General features: G+C 38.0%; 1 pseudogene; it reads left to right on the forward strand.

Annotated features, from left to right (window-relative positions):
- Window positions 1-21,142, forward strand: part of LOC126438173 (protein HIRA-like) — a 450,749-nt pseudogene that overhangs the window by 39,876 nt on the left and 389,731 nt on the right.

The following is a 21,142-nucleotide window of genomic DNA, read 5'->3' on the forward strand; positions in this document are numbered from 1 at the left end:
CCATCTTACGCAGTAACATGTCCAATGATGGTTTTCCCAAAACTTTTAGTAAATAATGCAATCATTACTTTAAATCTTCAGAAAATATATTTGTTTTTTTGTTAATAGCAGAATTTTCTCCTTTATTGTACAATTTTTTTAAAATAAGATTTTTCTTCATTGTTGCAGCGTGTGTGAATTGTGTCCGGTGGAGTTTCTCAGGAACATTTTTGGCATCTGGTGGTGATGACAAGCTTATAATGATATGGAAAATTAGTAAATACACAGGTACGAATATTTCCTCTGTCTGTTTTAGTAAGGTGTCCTTCATTTTTTTTCTGTTTTTTGTTTTTACCTTTCTTCTTATTTGTCTACTAATGTACTGTCAGTAGGCTGATAGGTTTTGTGTTTTGCTAGTTTCCTTTGAAATGCTTCTTTTTAAAAAATGCATTGAAACAATTGTTTGAATATAGATTGATAGGTCTGGTAGTAGTATATATATCATGTTGATAAGTGTGATTCTTGTATTCTGGATGTAAATACATCCGTGAAATCTTCTCGGGTGATCAGCCGAGTAAAGGCGTCATCTTCTCGCAACGTTTCGAAGGGTTTCGTACCCATCATCTTCAAGCGCTTGAAGATGATGGGTACGAAACCCTTCGAAACGTTGCGAGAAGACGACGCCTTTACTCGGCTGATCACCCGAGAAGATTTCACGAATGGAATACACCGAGAAAGTCTCAAATCACATGTAAATACATCGTTACCTAAATGATTACTGTCACAAATCTCATAAATTATTAAAATTGAGTGTTGTAAAGTTAGAAAAATTTCATTTAAAAATGTGAACTGTACCTCAAGATACAAACTGTGCTGAAAACTGGAGAGCTGTCACTACCGGTAGTTAAGAGATTCAGATAGCCATTCCCCAAAAAATAGTTGGATATTGGAAGATTCCAGCTAGTTGATTTCTTGAGATGTATCCTCTGCAAAGTCTTTCCAGGTACCAGTGAATTTTCTTTTCGGGCAATTATGCAAAATGTGGCTCAGTGATGTTCCAGTGACATTGGTCATTCCTTCCTTATGAAGTGTTCCTTTAGTCACAGCATGGCCAGTTCTTATATGATTGAGGTAGCTCCATATTTTTCTTTGTATGGTGGTTCCCAAGAATTGGCTGGTCAGATCTATTTTATACCTATATTCTGATGACCATGGAAGAACATCTGTTGATTTCTCCATTCTGGATCATAGCTGCCTGGCATGAGTATGTCATTGTTTACCCAGATTGGTTCACTAGATTTTAGTTGTGAGTGTGATAAATTGTTCAGTGTTTCATGAATTGTTAAGTCTCTGGACCTTTTGAGTTCTGTCTGTTCATGTGTTATGCTTCTTATTGGAGATTAGATGGGGCAATAGTAGCAAGTACTGACAGTCTACATCTACATCTACATTTACACTCCGCAAGCTACCCAACGGTGTGTGGCGGAGGGCACTTTACGTGCCACTGTCATTACCTCCCTTTCCTGTTCCAGTCGCGTATGGTTCGCAGGAAGAACAACTGTCTGAAAGCCTCTGTGCGCACTCGAATCTCTCTAACTTTACATTCGTGATCTCCTCGGGAGGTATAAGTAGGGGGAAGCAATATATTCGATACCTCATCCACAAACGTACCCTCTTGAAACCTGGCGAGCAAGCTACACCACGATGCAGAGCGCCTCTCTTGCAGAGTCTACCACTTGAGTTTGCTAAACATCTCCGTAATGCTACGACAGTTACCAAATAACCCTGTGATGAAACGCGTCGCTCTTCTTTGGATCTTCTCTATCTCCTCTGTCAACCCGATCTGGTACGGATCCCACACTGATGAGCAATACTCAAGTATAGGTCAAACGAGTGTTTTGTAAGCCACCTCCTTTGTTGATGGACTGCATTTTCTAAGGACTTTCCCAATGAATCTCAGCCTGGTACCCACCTTACCAACAATTAATTTTATGTGATCATTCCACTTCAAATCGTTCCGCACACATACTCCCAGATATTTTACAGAAGTAACTGCTACCAGTGTTTGTTCTGCTATCATATAATCAAACAATAAAGGATCCTTCTTTCTATGTATTCGCAATACAATACATTCATCTATGTTAAGGGTCAGTTGCCACTCTCTGCACAAAGTGCCTATCCGCAGCAGATCTTCCTGCATTTCGCTACAATTTTCTAATGCTGCAACTTCTCTGTATACTACAGCATCATTAGCGAAAAGCCGCATGGAACTTCCGACACTATGGTGTCATGGTATTGGTGTGGATTTAAGAGTTCCTATCACAATTCTCATTCTGTTCTTTAGATGAATATCTATTTTATTGATGTGGCTATGTCCACCTCAAACACAAGAAAGCTTTCAATGACAGGATACACTAGTGGCTGTGCTGTAGTTCTCAAGATGTTTACATTTGATCCCAATTAATAACAGCCAGTTCCCTTTGTATATTATTTCTGTACTTTAGCTTTTGTTTTCTTAATTCTAAGTGTTTCCTAAATATTGGGGATTACCGAGAGTGATGTTGACTTTTCTTTTCTTCCTGTGTATCACTGACAGTAAGAAAGAGAGGGAAAATAGTTACAAACTGTTATTGTGCCATGGTAATGGAGCTTCTTGTTGATGCAGAACTGATCCAGAGTAATGTGAATCATATTTGTAAAAAATTTCAAACTTCTAGCAATTACCCCCATTGTCATCAGTAGGAAGAGAAACAGATAGTCAAAAATCCTGATTTAAAATGCCCATCTTAATTGAGTTATTGTAATTTGGAGTGTGGGCCGGAATTGTTATTGGTTCATACAACATGTTGTGCATATCCATAGGACAGTGTTTGGCCACAACTAATTTTTACAGATTTCAGTATTTGATTAACCATTGGTTTTTACTATGGCTTTGGAACACTGGCTAAATAAATTATCTGTTGTAGATAGTACCAAAGAATATAATGAATGGTTGAAGTGATGGCTATTTCATAGTTACGAGGGTTGCCCAGAAAGTAATACACCACATTTTTTTTCTCAGCTGAAAACAATGCTTAGAGTGGGAAACATTATGTATGTATTATATGAAATCTCCTGAGTGGGTGCGCCAAGCTTCTGTCACATTTGACAGATAACATAGCTGCAGGACAGTTTCAAAATGGCATCTGTAGGTGATGTACCGTACATTACAAGCAACGTGGTGTCAGTGAATTTCTCACTGCAGATAAACAAACTATGGGGAATATTCACAAGCACATGTGCAAAGTGTATGGAGCATCTGCTGTCAACAGAAGAGCAGTTAGTCACTGAGCACGGTGGGTGAGGTCATCAGAGTGCAGTTCAGTGGAGCTCCAGTGGTTGGGGTTAGGGCATCCTTGGCTGTCACAACTGACAGCCCTGAACTAGCTCCCCTCAGACTTCCTTGTTTGGGCTGTTAAAGGATGCCAATTGTGGAAGACATTTTGAGGACGATGGGGAGGTGATTCACACAGTGAAGCATTGTCTCTACCACCAGGACAAGGATTGGTACCGACAGGGTATATATGCCCTTGTTTCTCACTGGAGGAAGACCATAGAACAGGATGGAAATTACACTGAAAAATAGGGTGTGTAGATAGAGCACCATTCTTCTGTGTGTAATTCTCATTTTGTTCCATAAAAAATTGTCGAAGAAAACAAATGCAGTGTATTACTTTCTGGGGAACCCTTGTATTTGGATCACAGTTTTAATCCCTCATCTTCAAAATATTCTGCTTGGAATAGTGCTCGCTACGATTAAACAATGGACAGCCTAAGTTGATGCAACATTCTAACTGGTTGGTAATTAATATTCACTAGTAATAACTTCTGATACTAGGCATCTTTGGTTGTGTGATGTTTTAGTTGTTTACAGTGTGTTGTGTGTGCGTGTATTGTGTTTTTCTGAATAAACTATATTATGGTTCTTGGTAGGTGTAGCTCCACTTACAGAGGTGTTAAATTTCTGTGCACAGTGCTATCTCGTTACGTTTATACCATGAAAATGACAGCATGTTCGCCTGTTGAAATATTGCCGGTTGTTGGAGATGTCGCTCAGCTACATTCCTTTAATTTGTTTGAACATTTTATATGCAATGAGAAACTCAAATTTCATACAAAGGAATCAACTGCAACAAAGATTAGTTTATGTAGTACCTTTTTATACTTATAGCATAGTTTGGCCTCTCAGTGAGCCAGCTATTTACTGGGGATGATGCCTTGCCACTGTGGTTGCAGTAGTGGCAGTGGGCCAATTGCACTGGTATATTTTCATGTTTATACTTCCCATATGTCAACCTAGAACTCCATGGAAACACCACAGACTGAGAAGAGAGAGAGAGAGAGAGAGAGAGAGAGAGAGAGAGAGTGAGTGAGTGAGTGAGTGAGTGAGTGAGTGAGTGAGTGAGTGAGTGAGTGAGTGAGTGAGTGTGTGTGTGTGTGTGTGTGTGTGTGTGGGGGGGGGGGGGGGGGGGGGGGGGAGTGCGCGCGACCCACTTCCTTTCGTCTTCCCCTCTCCTTCCCTCTTTCCTGATGAGGCAACAGTTTGTTGCGAAAGCTTGAATTTTGTGTGTGTGTGTGTGTGTGTGTTTGTTTGTGTGTCTATCGACCTGCCAGCGCTTTTGTTCGGTAAGTCACCTCATCTTTGTTTTTATATATAATTTTTCCCACGTGGAATGTTTCCTTCCATTATATTGATATCATTAATTTGAATCCAACAATTACGTTTCTTATTGTCACTGTTGCATTTCGAAATTTTTCTGTCGTCTTATTTTCCTCTTTCTGTTTTTGCCAGTAGTTTCACTTTGTATTCACCTTCTCCTTTTTACCGTACTCTGCTATACTATTTTATCCCGCCTATATATATACTCAATAATATGTAACCCACTTCCAAACCATAACCAAAAAAATATTTTTTTTTTTGCCGCTTTCAGCACTACCGCCGCTATAATATCCACCGTTTCTAGTTCACAAACAGCTCCTTTCACCTTTTAAACAACCATTTCGGCCAGTTCTAATAACTTTCGCTTTATTTCCATTTCCGTTTTTCCCACATCACTGATCATTTTTAGCCGCTTCCCACAGGTTTTAACGCCATTATTTCTTCGTCAGACAATTGTTAGCCTCATTTTCATAATCTGCCACCACAATACCACTCCTTTTAATATACTACACGCAGTTTTTTCGAAATTTTCCCGAATTTCTCCGTCCTTTAACGTGTTTTGGCGGCAACACAACCACCTAACCTATATGCACATCGTTGTCTACCAACCCAAGTCCAACATAGCCCAGCTGTAACCAACACCTTTTCGCCTTTTTTCATTCCAGATCTCCAGTTTCTTTCCGGTTCACCTTTATCTCTCCCCATATATTTTTATTTTCATTTTCATTTCACCTCATGTTACACTTTCCACCTTCTAATACCATGTCACCCTCACAACACCCCCACAATGACCCCATTAAGTTTTATTTACATTCCCTCCGCAAACATGCCTTCGCCCTAGACAGATTACGCTCGCATATTTTATTTTCTCAGGCTTGTCTGACATTTGGCATTACCCCCAAAGGCCTCACACTTAAAGTTCCCATCTCTGGCTGCAACCCTTCCTTCCATCAGTCCCTATACCAGTTCCAAACTGAACAATCCATTGCCCTCACCCACCTAATCCTTCACCTACACATCAACTCAGCCAATGAACACACCCGTCAACTCCTATCCTTAATAAAAGTCCTTAATCTTTCCTCTCCCACATCCACACCGGCTGTTCAGAGCATCCTCCTACAGACCAACCGTAAATTAGAACAGCATGCCACCCTCCACCTCAAAAAACTATCCAATCTCCTGGTTTCCCACCTCCGGAAAGGCAACTCACTCACCCTTCACAACCTTTCCAGCAAACCTCAACCTCCTCTCATTGCACACAAACCCAGTCTCTCCCATCTACTCAATCTCCCACTTCCAGCTCCACTTCCTCCAAAACCTCAAAATTCCGATCAACACAATCTGGAACCACAACACCCGAATTCAGTAGTTAACCTTTCCTCCAAACCTCTCTCCCAATCCGAAACCTCTGTCCTATCCAAAGGCCTCACCTTCAGCCCCACTCCCAGATTCAACCAAACAGCCCTCGTCAAAGATTTACTGTCCTACACTCGTACTCTCTGCTGGAAGTATCACTTTGCCATGAAGAAAAATGATCCTAATCCTACTCCTAATGATCCGACTCCTCAAGACACCATCCAAATTGAACACTGCCTGGAACAGTTCCGTCCTCCATCACAGCGGGACCCACCTCCTCTTCCTCAAAATCACCCTCTCCAAACCTTCCAGGAATTTCTGACTTCCAGCCTTGCATCTCAATCCTTCTTAAAAAACCTTAATCCTACACCCAACATCACCACTGCTGAAGCCCAGGCTATCCGTGATCTGAAGGCTGACCGATCCATCGTCATTCTTCTGGCGGACAAGGGTTCCACGACCGTGGTCCTTGATCGTCGGGAGTATGTGGCTGAGGGACTGCGTCAGCTTTCAGACAACACCACATACAAAGTTTGCCAAGGTAACCCCATTCCCGATGTCCAGGCGGAGCTTCAAGGAATCCTCAGAACCTTAGGCCCCCAGCAAAACCTTTCACCTGACTCCATCAACCTCCTGACCCCACCGACACCCCGCACCCCTACCTTCTACCTTCTTCCTAAAATCCACAAACCCAATCATCCTGGCCGCCCCATTGTAGCTGGTTACCAAGCCCCCACAGAACGTATCTCTGCCTATGTAGATCAACACCTTCAACCCATTACATACAGTCTCCCATCCTTCATCAAGGACACCAACCACTTCCTTGAACGCCTGGGATCCTTACCCAATCTGTTACCCCCGGAAACCATCCTTGTAAACATTGATGCCACGTCCTTATACACAAATATTCCGCACGTCCAGGGCCTCGCTGCGATGGAGCATTTCCTTTCACGCCGATCACCTGCCACCCTACCTAAAACCTCTTTCCTCATCACCTTAGCCAGCTTCATCCTGACCCACAACTTCTTCACTTTTGAGGGCGGGACATACCAACAATTAAAGGGAACAGCCATGGGCACCAGGATGGCCCCCTCGTACGCCAACCTATTCATGGGTCACTTAGAGGAAGCCTTCTTGGTTACCCAAGTCTGCCAACCCAAAGTTTGGTACAGATTTATTGATGACATCTTCATGATCTGGACTCACAGTGAAGAAGAACTCCAGAATTTCCTCTCCAACCTCAACTCCTTTGGTTCCATCAGTTTCACCTGGTCCTACTCCAAATCCCATGCCACTTCCCTTGATGTTGACCTCCACCTGTCCAATGGCCAACTTCACACGTCCGTCCACATCAAACCCACCAACAAGCAACAGTACCTCCATTATGACAGCTGCCACCCATTCCACATCAAACGGTCCCTTCCCTACAGCCTAGGTCTTCGTGGCAAACGAATCTGATCCAGTCCGGAATCCCTGAATCATTACACCAACAACCTGAAAACAGCTTTCGCATCCCGCAACTACCCTCCCGACCTGGTACAGAAGCAAATAACCAGAGCCACTTCCTCGTCCCCTCAAACCCAGAATCCCCCACAGAAGAACCACAAAAGTGCCCCACTTGTGACAGGATACTTTCCGGGACTGGACCAGACTCTGAATGTGGCTCTCCAGCAGGGATACGACTTCCTCAAATCCTGCCCTGAAATGAGATCCATCCTTCATGAAATCCTCCCCACTCCGCCAAGAGTGTCTTTCCGCCGTCCACCTAACCTTCGTAACCTGTTAGTTCATCCCTATGAAATCCCCAAACCACCTTCCCTACCCTCTGGCTCCTATCCTTGTAACCGCCCCCGATGCAAAACCTGTCCCATGCACCCTCCCACCACCACCTACTCCAGTCCTGTAACCCAGAAGGTATACACGATCATAGGCAGAGCCACGTGTGAAAGCACCCACGTGATTTACCAACTGACCTGCCTACACTGTGATGCATTCTATGTGGGAATGACCAGCAACAAACTGTCCATTCGCATGAATGGACACAGGCAGACAGTGTTTGTTGGTAATGAGGATCACCCTGTGGCTAAACATGCCTTGGTGCACAGCCAGCACATCTTGGCACAGTGTTACACTGTCCGGTTTATCTGGATACTTCCCACCAACACCAACCTATCCGAACTCCGGAGATGGGAACTTGCCCTTCAGTATATCCTCTCTTCTCGTCATCCACCAGGCCTCAATCTCCGCTAATTTCAAGTTGCCGCCACTCATACCTCACCTGTCTTTCAACAACTTCTTTGCCTCTACACTTCTGCCTCGACTGACATCTCTGCCCAAACTCTTTGTCTTTAAATATGTCTGCTTGTGTCTGTATGTGTGGATGGATATGTGCGTGTGTGCGAGTGTATACCTGTCCTTTTTTCCCCCTAAGGTAAGTCTTTCCGCTCCCGGGATTGGAATGACTCCTTACCCTCTCCCTTAAAACCCACTTCCTTTCGTCTTCCCCTCTCCTTCCCTCTTTCCTGATGAGGCAACAGTTTGTTGCGAAAGCTTGAATTTTGTGTGTATGTTTGTGTTTGTTTGTGTGTCTATCGACCTGCCAGCGCTTTTGTTCGGTAAGTCACCTCATCTTAATATTATTTTCATATATTTGTATATTTTTCCCGCGTGGAATGTTTCCCTATTATATTCATATCATTAATATTATTTTCACACAAACATACACACAAAATTCTAGCTTTCGCAACCAACGGTTGCTTCGTCAGGAAAGAGGGAAGGAGAGGGAAAGACGAAAGGATGTGGGTTTTAAGGGAGAGGGTAAGGAGTCATTCCAATCCCGGGAGCGGAAAGACTTACCTCCTTAGGGGGAAAAAAGGACGGGTATACACTCGCGTGCACACACACACATTTTTTGTGTGTGTGTGTGTGTGTGTGTGTGTGTGTGTGTGTGTGTGTGTGTGTTTGTTTGGTAAGTCTCATCATCTTTGTTTTTAGATATATTTTTCCCACGTGGAATGTTTCCCTCTATTATATTAATATTATTTTCAGCAACATTTTAAAATTGTCAATAATTTGCTGTTGTACATACATTACTACATAATTTTTTGGAAGCTAACAGTTGTAGGAGTTCAAGTTTGGCATCTAGTCGTTTCCTCAAAGATATTTCAACATACAATATATTCAGCCTAACTTCATACAACTACTGCCATCATATATCTTCAACAATTACTAACTAACTGTGCTGACACAGCCACTTTAGTATGTATATTAATGTAACAAACACAAGGTTATAAGTGTTTTATTAAAACAGTTACTTTAATTACCTTAAAATGAAAATTACATATTCACAAATATTCTGGTGCGACATTAGACTTTACAAAAAGAAGGAAAAATATTTGATTTTCTGTGCAAACTTTCATGAAATGAATCTCTTTATGAAATTACTGTCAAGGTGCTTAATTATTTAAATTACTCTCATTTACAGAGGCTTCAATGCTGTAGCCAAAATATTTACTGCACCTAATTATTTTATGAGCTGTGTTGAAGGTCATGATCTAAAGAACACTATACAGTTTCAGTAATCAGACCAGACATTACAATGTGTTTTTTTCTGGGACTTTATTTTTGTTAATTTTATAAAATTGGATTATCCAAGTGAAAATTCATCATTCTGGATTAGGAGTTACCATCCTAACAAAACAGGAAGATACATGCATGAAAATTCAAAGTATCGTATTTTTGTAAATAAACTAGAATGACTGACTTGTCATTTGTGAGACATTTAGCAATCACAGATAGTATCAAATAAAGAATAATAACTGTGGAATAATTTCACTTAGGTTTAAATATAAGATAATGTGATAAAAGATACAGTGTATCGAGTAATATATTAAATATCGTATATCAAGGTGATTCGTAAACATATGTATCATATACTTCAATATTTGAGTCTCAGTCCATTATAGTACACACTCCTACAGCCTATTATAGTTTTTTTTGTATTTTCTGTCTGTTTTTTAAATTGTTAAAGGTATAGCTAACAATAGATACACAATTGTGCTGATTAACAGTTTCCTGCCAGTGATAATGATACTTAAAGCAAGGCAGTTTCTTCTTCAGCTTATGTTAGGAATAAGAGAATGCATAGAATATTTTCATGAATTAAGTCCCCAGTATTCATCTTCTTACAGAAATGGTAGCAGTACTGAAAGGTCATTCTGGACTAGTGAAGGGTGTTGCATAGGATCCTGTAGGCAAATATATGGCTTCACAATCTGATGACAAGACATTGAGGGTTTGGAGAACAGCAGACTGGAAAGAGGATTCAGTCATCACTGAACCATTTGAAGAGGTTTTTATCTCTTAAAATTATAATTTTGCACAAATATTACTCTACGAATTTTCATGTTAATATGAATGCTGACTTCAGTGGCTGGTAACGTACTGGTGTCCTTGTTTAAGTAATTACATTGTGGAAATACTGCTCCTTGTTTTATATCTGAGAGGGTAGAACATTAACAGTATTAGATCATAAATGTGTTGAAGAAACTCCTACTAGGAATTCAATTTTTAACTCTACCAAATCAGAAGGTATCATTTTAGGATGGAGCCAGATTTCAAAACCTGTTGATTGTTTCACTGTGGCTTTCTGAATAATCTGTTTCTTGATTGGCATATTTTCTTTCCCTTTGTTTATGTAACTGACACAGGTATTTGAAATGGGGTGCTGTGATTGAGGTAATGAATGCATGCCATTTGAATGAAGTAAGGTCAAATGTAACTGTACTGTTGCATATTGCAACAGCATTGCCAGCAAGGCTTAGGAACATTGTTAATTGAATTTGATCATCTCAGTGTTATCTGATACATAAAATGAACACTAGGAATACAAGAATATACTCAAACCCTTACTCCTGGAGTACATTAATAATTTGATAAATAAAGTAGATAAATTTTATGTATAGTATTTCAGGATACTGCTGCTATTTCCTGAAGCCTGATTGTAGAGTTGTGTAGTTAGGTGATAAGTTTACTTCGGCAAGTTTATTTTGACTGAAGGCGATCTGCAGTTAAAATGTGCTATTAATATATACAATTTTTATGTTATATATCTGATTGGTTTAGTAACAGTGTGTCGAATACTTACTTTCATATCTCATCATCGACATTGTGGCTGTCAAATTTTGCTGCTTATTGTATTTTGTAGTTGAAATTTTCATTTTTTATTAATTTTTAACAGCTTCACTTCACATAAGCCAATTATATTGTATGGTTACATATTAATTTTTTTATCGGTACAGTTATGTGGTGGTTATATATTCTTTGTATAGGTCTGTATGAGTATTCTTTGCATATCATGTTATTTTTTTACCACGTCCTAAAATTTTGACATAATTTTCAATAAAATTTTTATGCTTGAGTTAAGTCAGTTCATTTAGGATCTAGTCTGGGCATTTTTGTATATGTAGCGTCTATTTCTCTTTCTTCTAAAAGGGTCATTATTGGGCCTTTTGGTATTATATGTAGGATTTTCATTGTGTGCTCAGACTGCTTTATGTTTTGGGTTTCTGTTTTCATATGGCAGAAAAATTTTGAGAGATTTGTGTCATTCTTTCAGGTGTGTTCTCGATATCTGATCAGAAAATTTCATTCTGTTTGGTTTACATAGAATTTTTACTATCATTAAAATTGATTTAAAATAGTCCTGGATTCTTGTGTGTTGGTGTTTTTGTTTTGCTGGCCTTGATTTGTGTTTTTATGTTATCTCACTGTAGTATTTTTTAACCCCATAACTTACCAATTTTTTTAAAAAATTATGTTCCAAAAAATGATTATTTTTTTTATTAATGAAAACATCCTGTAATGAATGGCAGCACTTACAGACATATGAATACAACTTAGAAAGCTCAAAATAATGAGTTACAAAGTTTTGAAAATAACCAATAATAAAATCCCATGTATATTTGGGCACTGAACTTTGACTAAAATATAGTGAAACTTGAATTCATTTTTTAGTTTTTGTATAGCTGTGAAATCTAACCATGTATTTCAGAATGTTTCCTGTGAACATAAACTTTGGAGGAGTTGTATGGAGCACAATGGATGTGTTTCATGTTGTTCCACTGGTGAGCACTCATCACCCTGGTGACGAACTGTCATCACTTTCAGTCTCTAATGAAGTAACATCATATTCTTCTTCACTTTCTGAGCTGCTAAACTCAGTGTCAAATTCTGGTTTGCTATAGCAAATATTTTTTGAAAGCATTGCTTAAACAACAATATAGGAGAAAGCGCAAAGTTTGTTGTCAAATATCCAAAGCTGCACACAGTAAAGATGATATCTTATAGCAACCACATCAACCAAAACAGGACAGCCAGGCTACAAATGTAGTACCGGGTGCTCTCTAGTGGCTGAAGAAACTATTGTGCTGAAAGAGATATAAGCAGAGTCTTATATTTTCAAAGCCCTCTTGTTAACTTGCCTGAGTGTACTTGGGATTTTAAGTTTCTGTTAAAATAATAAATTCGAGGTAACTTGACATTTTATGTTAAGAATTTAGTAATGAATTTAATTTGTCTGATATATTTCCTATGTATGTATGTATGTGGTTTTCCATCTTGTTGGCGTTTTTTGTGTTAGTTTTATGTCAGCATTAATATAAAATCAGTTGTAATGATTGCAAAAAATTCTTTATAAGCCAGACAGGATGAAATTGAGAGCAGTCAAGCAATATAGAAACAAATCCCTCCACTTTTTTTTGCCCAATTGAAAACAGAAAACCATAATATAACAAATTTTATCCTGCAATGAAAATTCTACATATAATACCTAAAGAAGAAAGAAAACTGGCCATCTGTGGATCAGAGCGTGGAATGTCACATCCCTTAATTGGGCAGGTAGGTTAGAAAATTTAAAAAGGGAAATAGAAAGGTTAAAGTTAGATATAGTGGGAATTAGTGAAGTTTGGTGGCAGAAGGAAAAAGACTTCTGGTCAGGTGAATACAGGGTTATAAATACAGAATCAAGTAGGGGTAATGAAGGAGTAGGTTTAATAATGTATAGCATAATAGGAATGTGGGTAAGCTACTACAAACAGCATAGTGAACGCATTATTGTGGTCAAGATAGATACGAAGCCTACCACAGTAGTACAAGTTTATATGCCAACTAGCTCCACAGATGACAAAGAAAGTGGTGAAATGTATCATGAGATAAAAGAAATTATTCAGATAGTGAAGGGAGATGAAAATTTAATAGTCATGGGTGACTGGAGCTCGATAGTAGGAAAAGGAAGAGAAGGAAGCATAGTAGGTGAATATGGAATGGAAGTAAGGAATGAGAGAGGAAGCATCCTGGTAGAATTTTGTACAGAGCATAACTAAATCATAGCTAACACTTGGTTCAAGAATCATGAAAGAACGTTGTCTACATAGAAGAAGCCTGGAGATACTGGGAGGTCTCAGATAGAGTATATAATGGTAAGACAGAGATTCAGGAACCAGGTTTTAACTTGTAAGACATTTCCTAGGGCAGATGTGGACTCTGACCACAGTCTATTGGTTATGAACTGTAGATTAAAACTGAAGAAATTGCAAAAAGGTGGGAATTTAAGGAGATGGGACCTGGATAAACTGACTAAACAAGAGGTTGTATAGAGTTTCAGGGAGAGCATAAGGGAACAATTGACAGGAATGGGGGAAAGAAATACAGTAGAAGAAGAATGGGTAGCTCTGAGGGAAGAAGTAGTGAAGGCAGCAGAGGATCAAGTAGGTAGAAAGATGAGGGCTAATAGAATTGCTAGGGTAACAGAAGAGAGATTGCATTTAATTGATGAAAGGAGAAAATATAAAAATGCTGTAAATGAAGCAGGCAAAAAGAAATACAAATGTCTCAAAAATGAGATAGACAGGAAGTGCAAAGTGGCTAAGCAGGGATGGCTAGAGAACAAATGTAAGGATGTAGAGGCTTATCTCATGAGGGGTAAGATAGATACTGCCTACAGGAAAATTAAAGAGATTTCTGGAGAAATGAAAACCACTTGCATGAATATCAAGAGCTCAGATGGAAACCCAGTTCGAAGCAAAGAAGGGAAAGCAGAAAGGTGGAAGGAGTATATAGAGGGTCTATACAAGGGCGATGTTCTTGAGGGCAAATTTATGGAAGTGGAAGAGGATGTAGATGAAGAAGAAATAGGAGATATGTTACTGTGTGAAGAGTTTGGCAGACCACTGAAAGACATAAGTTGCAACAAGGCCCCGGGAGTAGACAACATTCCATTAGAACTACTGACAGCCTTGGAGAGTCAGGCCTATCAAAACTCTACCATCTAGTGAGCAAGATGTACGAGACAGGCGAAATATCCTCAGACTTCAAGAAGAATATAATAATTCCAGTCCAAAAGAAAGCAGGTGTTGACAGATGTGAAAATTACTGAACTATCAGTTTAATAAGCCACAGCTGCAAAATACTATCACGAATTCTTTACAGACGAATGGAAAAACTGGTAGAAGCTGACCTCGGGGAATTCCATAGAAATGTTGGAACACATGAGGCAATACTGACCTTAAAACATATATTAGAAAATAGATTAAAGAAAGGCAAACATGTGTAGACTTAGAGAAAGCTTATGACAATGTTGACTGGAATACTGTCTTTCAGGGGTAAAATACAGGGAGCGAAAGGCTATTTACAATGTGTACAGAAACAAGATGGTGGCTATAAGAATAGAGGGGCATGAAAGGGAGGCAGTGGTTTGGAAGGGAGTGAGACAGGGTTGTAGCCTATCCCCGATGTTATTCAATCTGTATATTGACCAAGCAGTAAAGGAAACAAAAGAAAAATTTGGAGTAGGTATTAAAATCCGTGGAGAAGAAATAAAAACTTTGAGGTTCACCAAAGACATTGTAATTATGTCGGAGAGAGCAAAGGACCTGGAAGAGCAGCTGAACAGAATGGACAGTGTCTTGAAAGGAGGATATAAGATGAACATCAACTAAAGCAAAACAAAGATAATGGAATGTAGTTAAATTAAATAGGGTGATGCTGAGGGAATTAGATTAGGAAATGAGACATTTAAAGTAGTAATTTTGCTATTTGGGGAGCAAAATAATTGATGATGGTCGAAGCAGAGAGGATATTAAATGTAGACTCGTAATTGCGAGGAAAGTGTTTCTGAAGAAGAGAGATTTGTTAACATTGAGTATAGTTTTAAGTGTCAGGAAGTCGTTTCTGAAAGTTTTTGTATGTAGTGTAGCCGTGTATGGAATTGAAATGTGGACAATAAATAGTTTAGATAAGAAGAGAATAGAAGCTTTCGAAATGTGGTTCTACAGAAGAATGCTGAAGATAAGATGGGTAGATCACATAACTAAGGAGGAGGTTTTGAATAGAATTGGGGAGAAGAGAAATTTGTGGCACAACTTGACTAGAAGAAGGGATTGGTTGGTAGGGCATATTCTGAGGCATCAAGGGATCACCAATTTAGTATTGGAGGGCAGCATGCAGGGTAAAAATCGTAGAGGGAGACCAAGAGATGAATACACTAAACAGATTCAAAAGGATGTAGGTTGCAGTAGGTACTGGGAGATGAAGAAGCTTGCACAGGATAGATATGATAGGGAAAGACAATTCATACAAACCTGCACAGAGAATCTATAAGCACTATATAATTCCATAGATGAATAGGATAAATATGTAGTGATACAACATCATCGACTTTGTCAAGGAAAGCTGTCAAATTTATAGAAAACAAAAATTTAAACCAAAAATTACTCAGCATCAACATCCTTTGTTGAGAAAAGAATATATATAATCAAAACCAACTCATTCTGCACTACAAATCCGATACACAGTCTTGTTTGACAGCCACAATGTCAATGATGAGATATGGAAGTAAGTACTTGAACATTACTTTAAAAAAAAAATTGCAATGTGCTGGTATAATATACATAAAATGTCACTACAAGATAACTACTACACTTCAAGCCCTGAGTAATAAAAAATTGTACCACTATTGATAACTAAAGTGTTGAGTTTTATTGCAGAGAACATACATAAACTCTTCTTCTTCTTTCGAATAACCCATTTGGAGGGTATGATGAATCAACTTTGGCTACTCTTTGTTGTATTAGATTTCCTTAGTTTCCAAATTTCCTTCATCCTTTTAGAGTGTTGTTCCCTTTCTTCTTGGGTTCACTATTGTCTAGTTGTTTTCTTTCTCTCCTGAAATTCTGCCTTTCTAACTGCCTTTCTGAAATATGTTCTGTTTTCTATTGTGTCCGTTGCAATTCCAGCATTTTCCATGTCCTTTTCAATCTCTTATGAACTATGCGGGCTTGGATTTGTAGCTATTGAGTAATGTGAATATCCACTTGGTCAGTCTGTTCTTATTGATTCTGAATATATGTCCAAAAAACTGCAGCCTCCTCTTCCTCATTACATCAGTTAGTTTTTCAGTTTTCGAGTATAGCTCTCTGTTTGTTTATCAAATTGTTTGTTGCTTGCTTAAGGTATGTTTCAGGATGCTCTGACTCATCCTTTGCACACTGCTGTAGACCCCCAGAATCCGAATGCCTAGTTTTAATTTCCTTACATAAACTCTATGTGTCGCCTTTGTCGAAAATACCTATTTGGCATTCAGATAAAACCCAAATGTTGAATCAGGTTCCAGTTGAGCTTGAGAGAAGTGTGTCATCTAATTATGCATTACAAAATCTTCAGTGAGAGGCTTCCAGACTCTTGTTTTAACATATGTATACATATGGAACTTAAAAATTTTGGTTCTTATTATTAATAATAAAGAGGGAATGGCAACTGGATCATATATTTATGGGTAAATTTCACCTTCGTGAAATCTACAGTGTCAAAGTTTTAAGAGGTGAAGACTCAGGGTCAGACCACTATGTCCTGAAGATCAAAATAAAATTAACACCAATGGTAAAGAAAAGATCTCAGAAAAAAAACTAGAAGAAAATTCAACCCAACCATCTTAACAAAAAATGAGGAAATACGCTAGGAAATCAGGTGAAGGATCTATCAACTATAATACGCTAGTAGAATTAACAACAAAATTAAAATCCATAGCAGAAGAGTTGGATCCAATAAATCCTAGGAAGAAACATGAGTGGTGGAATGAAGGCATTAGAAAGAAGACACCAAGCTTGGAGAAAGCATCAAGTCCAAAAGTCTGAAGAATCACATCTAGAACTTATGAAGTAAAGAAAGTCAAATCATAAAATCATCAGACAGACAAAACACAAACATCTTCAAATACCATAGAGAAGATAGAAGAAAACTTCCAGAAGAAACAGTCAAGAGATTATTACAAAACCTATGGGAGATATCTTAAAAAGTATGAGTTCCCAACATTGCTGCTGAGAGATAAGTCAGGAAATTTGGGGCATAGTAATCAAGAAAATGCAGAGATCCTTGCAGAGACTTTCAATAAACTTTTAAATTGTGATGGCCCACTGGAAACATTTCAAGTAGACACTGAAGCACCTATTTGAACCACCCCAGAGCTAATAGACCCTCCAACTATCAAAGAGATAGAGGTGCAATTCAGGAACAAAAATATTACAAGGCATGTGGTGAAGACTATGTATTTGCAGAAATCTGGAAGAATGCTGGAAAATGTGCGGTCATAAATTCCACCAACATCTAATTGAAATGTGGATCACAGAAAATTCCAGAGCACCGGACCTCAGGAATAATACATCAATTGTTCAAACAAATTTCGGGCTTGCAGCCGGGAAAATTTTAAAATTCAAATCCATCCAGCTTTTTTTTATTTTTTTTTTAATTTTTAAAGATAATTAAAGAGGAATAAACCTTCTGGACTGCACATACAAAATTTTCACCCGCATAATTTACAATAGGATGAAAAACATTCTGGAACAACAACTTGGAGAATACCAAGGATGATTTCGACCATACAGAAGGTGCACAGACCAAATTCATATCCTGCAACTAATAATGGAGTGTCACAAGTGTAGGAGCAAACAGTTATTCATCCCATTCATAGATTTGGAAAAAAAACGTTCATAGGAACCACACTTCTAAAAATCCCTAGATCATATGGCCGCCATCCCACACTGGGAAAACTCATTCAGCTAACTTTAACTAACACAAATTCAAAGGTCAAATTTAGAGGAGAAATGTCAAAAGCTTTCACAATAAAAACAGGACTCAGACAAGGTGATGGATTGTCCCCTTTGATTTCCAATGTGGCCCTCTATTACATCATGACAAACTGGCAAAAAGAAATTCCATGTAAAATAAAAATTGGAGGAAAATCAGCAATAAGAGCAAACTGCCCTGGGTTTGCTGACAATTTATCTCTCTAAGCCCTTGACATAGAAGAAGTTCATGCTCAGATCACAAGTTTCCAGAAAATTGCTTCAAATATAGGAATCTGAAACCATGCCCATGAAACCTCTATGCATAGATAAAATCTTCATAAATGATGAATCAATTAACATAGTTCTACAGTTCAAATATCTTGGAGAAATTATTTTGCACTACTTGGGTTAGAAAGCAACATGGATAAATAGAACCAACAAAATGAAAAAAGCACAATTTCTAACCTGGTCAACATATAATAAGAAATGGCCGTTAGTAGACACTACAATCCAACATTACAAAACTGTAACTCTCCCGGAAGCAACTTATACTTGTGAAAGTCTGTCCCAATCACCAGCACAAAGAAAAAGAAAAGAATCTCATATTTCTTTCATGTCTTATGACTCCCTGATAACAGGATTTTAAAACAACTAGTGATGAGAAGTCTCGGAAAGAAGACCGGAGGACAGTGGGCGAAAGAAATTCAACAAGATCTTGAAGCAGTCGGACTTAGAATTACTGATGCAGAGAACAAAAACTAAATCAACACTCTCCTTATGAATAATAAATTTTCAGCAGAAATGATATACAGAAGACTGGTAGATATTTCAGACGAGTTAAGAAAATTGTGTTTGGAACAAATGAAAAATACTGGACTGTGCACAAAAAGCAAGTAGTCCAATCTTCAAAGAGAAAGTGAACATGGAATATGGTTCAGTGTGGCCAATCAAGTTAGTAATAATAATAATAATAATAATAATAATAATAATAATAATAATAATAATAATTTGCTGTTATTCTTGCACTGGAGAAAACTTGCAAAATACTTCTGACATACCTTCCTGTCCACATCTAAACCTACTGCTTCAAAATTGCTATTAACTAAAGGAAATCGTTTTAAGATGTCAGGTCATGACAGGAGTAGTATGTAGAATTTATTAAATATTTAGCTGTTGAAGCTGCAACATTGTCATTGCTCAGTGAGAGGTTTGGGACTTAATAGAAACTATAGAACTAAACACAGATTGATGTGTCATATCCTTGTTCTGCTTTTGTGGCCTCATTGGACCACTTCAGTCAGAAATTTTCTGATCATCATCATCAATAAGTTTTCTTTCCAAATTGCCCAGTACCGTTTAATGTGCTACAACCTTTTTTATCATTCCTCATCTGTAAATACTCCTTGTATTTTATATTGTTTGTCTGTTTTTAATTTGAATCATATTTTTATGTTTTTCAGGGGTCCTCACACCTGTGACCAAAAAAGAGAGATTCTTTTTTTTCCCATATAGTGTCTGTAATGGGCTCCCATTCATTGTACATCACTTTATTTGGAGCAATCTGCCATTGTCCATCTTTTTGATATTTCTTATTAATACACGTTCCAGGTATCTTTTCCCTGCTTTTGGGATTATGTCAATTCTACTTTTCTAAGTGACTTTGAAAGGAGTTTCATTTCTGTTGAATCGCCATCCTGTAATGTTTTAAGCCTTGATTGATTGACTCTCTTTGTTGTATGTAGATCATGTTAAATTTAAGCTTTTTGAGCAGTGTTCTCCTTGCTAGCGCATGTGGACCTGCACCTTGTTAACGGTTCTTATGGTCATCAAGAAAATTAAGATTTGAAGACGATCTCTTAGAAGATTGAAGTGGCCATCTGAAAATAAAAATAGACAACTTAAATGTGAGCACAAGTGTGTGTTCTGAAATAAATTATAATATTATAAAGGTCACTGTTTCTCCTATGACAATAACCCAAAAAATGTTATCATTTTATTAGTTCTTTCTTCCCATGCAGGTTTCTCATCTTTGTGTGTTATAATTTCTCCTAGGTATTTAAATTATTTCTCTATTTTTACTTTCCTGTTACTTACTGTTATGTGGTTGATTACTAGTGGATCTGCTCAGTCTTTTCGAATGGTGTCTGGAATCCTATTGATTGTCGTTTTTTTGTAGGCTTGTTATTGGATTTCTGTCTTGTTGACTGTTATTAACTAGGAACACCAACTCATCTGTGAATCCCAAGCTGTTTAAGTTTATTTGGTCTTTCTTGGTTCCAATTCATATGTTTTGAGCATTTTCCTTGTACCATTATGGTGATTAACTGTCTCCCTGTCTTAACCCTATTTTAATCATAAATGGCTCAGATGTTTCTCCTCTGAACTTTACTTTAGAGTTGGTGTTTTTTTGAGTTAATTTTATCATATTTATTAATTTGGGATGGCATCTCAAATTCCTTTGTATCTTCATCATTGAAGAACTGTGAATATAATCATAAGCTTTTTTGAAGTTTACCAAGGTTACAACTTCCTGTTTTTTTTTCCTCCCTTTATAATAATCCATTACCAATTTCAAATTGATTATTTGTTCTGGCTAGCTTCTCCAAGACATAAATCCTCCTGGCTTTATCCTAGTTCCAGTTGAAGTTGATCTTTACAAAGATTATATAAAATTCTTCTATTGACTTCATATGTTTTTATCATTCCTCTGCAGTTGTGTGGATTTTGTTTGTCTCCTTTTTTGTGTAGTGATTGGACTATAGCTGCAGTCCAATGTTCAGATAGTTCTTTGTTGTTGCAGATTTTCTCTGTGTATTGGTGTAGCGATATCTTCACTGATTCTACTGCATATTTCCAAAGTTTCACTAATATTTGGTGTTCTCCACTTGCTTTATAGTTTTTGAGCTCTTTCAAAGCTTTGTAGACTTCATGGATTGTGTATGGGTTTATATTTTCTACTGGTGTTTTAATAGGAGTATCTGTGTTTATT

The sequence above is a fragment of the Schistocerca serialis genome, unplaced genomic scaffold (genome assembly GCF_023864345.2).
Source record: "Schistocerca serialis cubense isolate TAMUIC-IGC-003099 unplaced genomic scaffold, iqSchSeri2.2 HiC_scaffold_1261, whole genome shotgun sequence".
Taxonomy (NCBI): Eukaryota; Metazoa; Arthropoda; class Insecta; order Orthoptera; family Acrididae; genus Schistocerca; species Schistocerca serialis.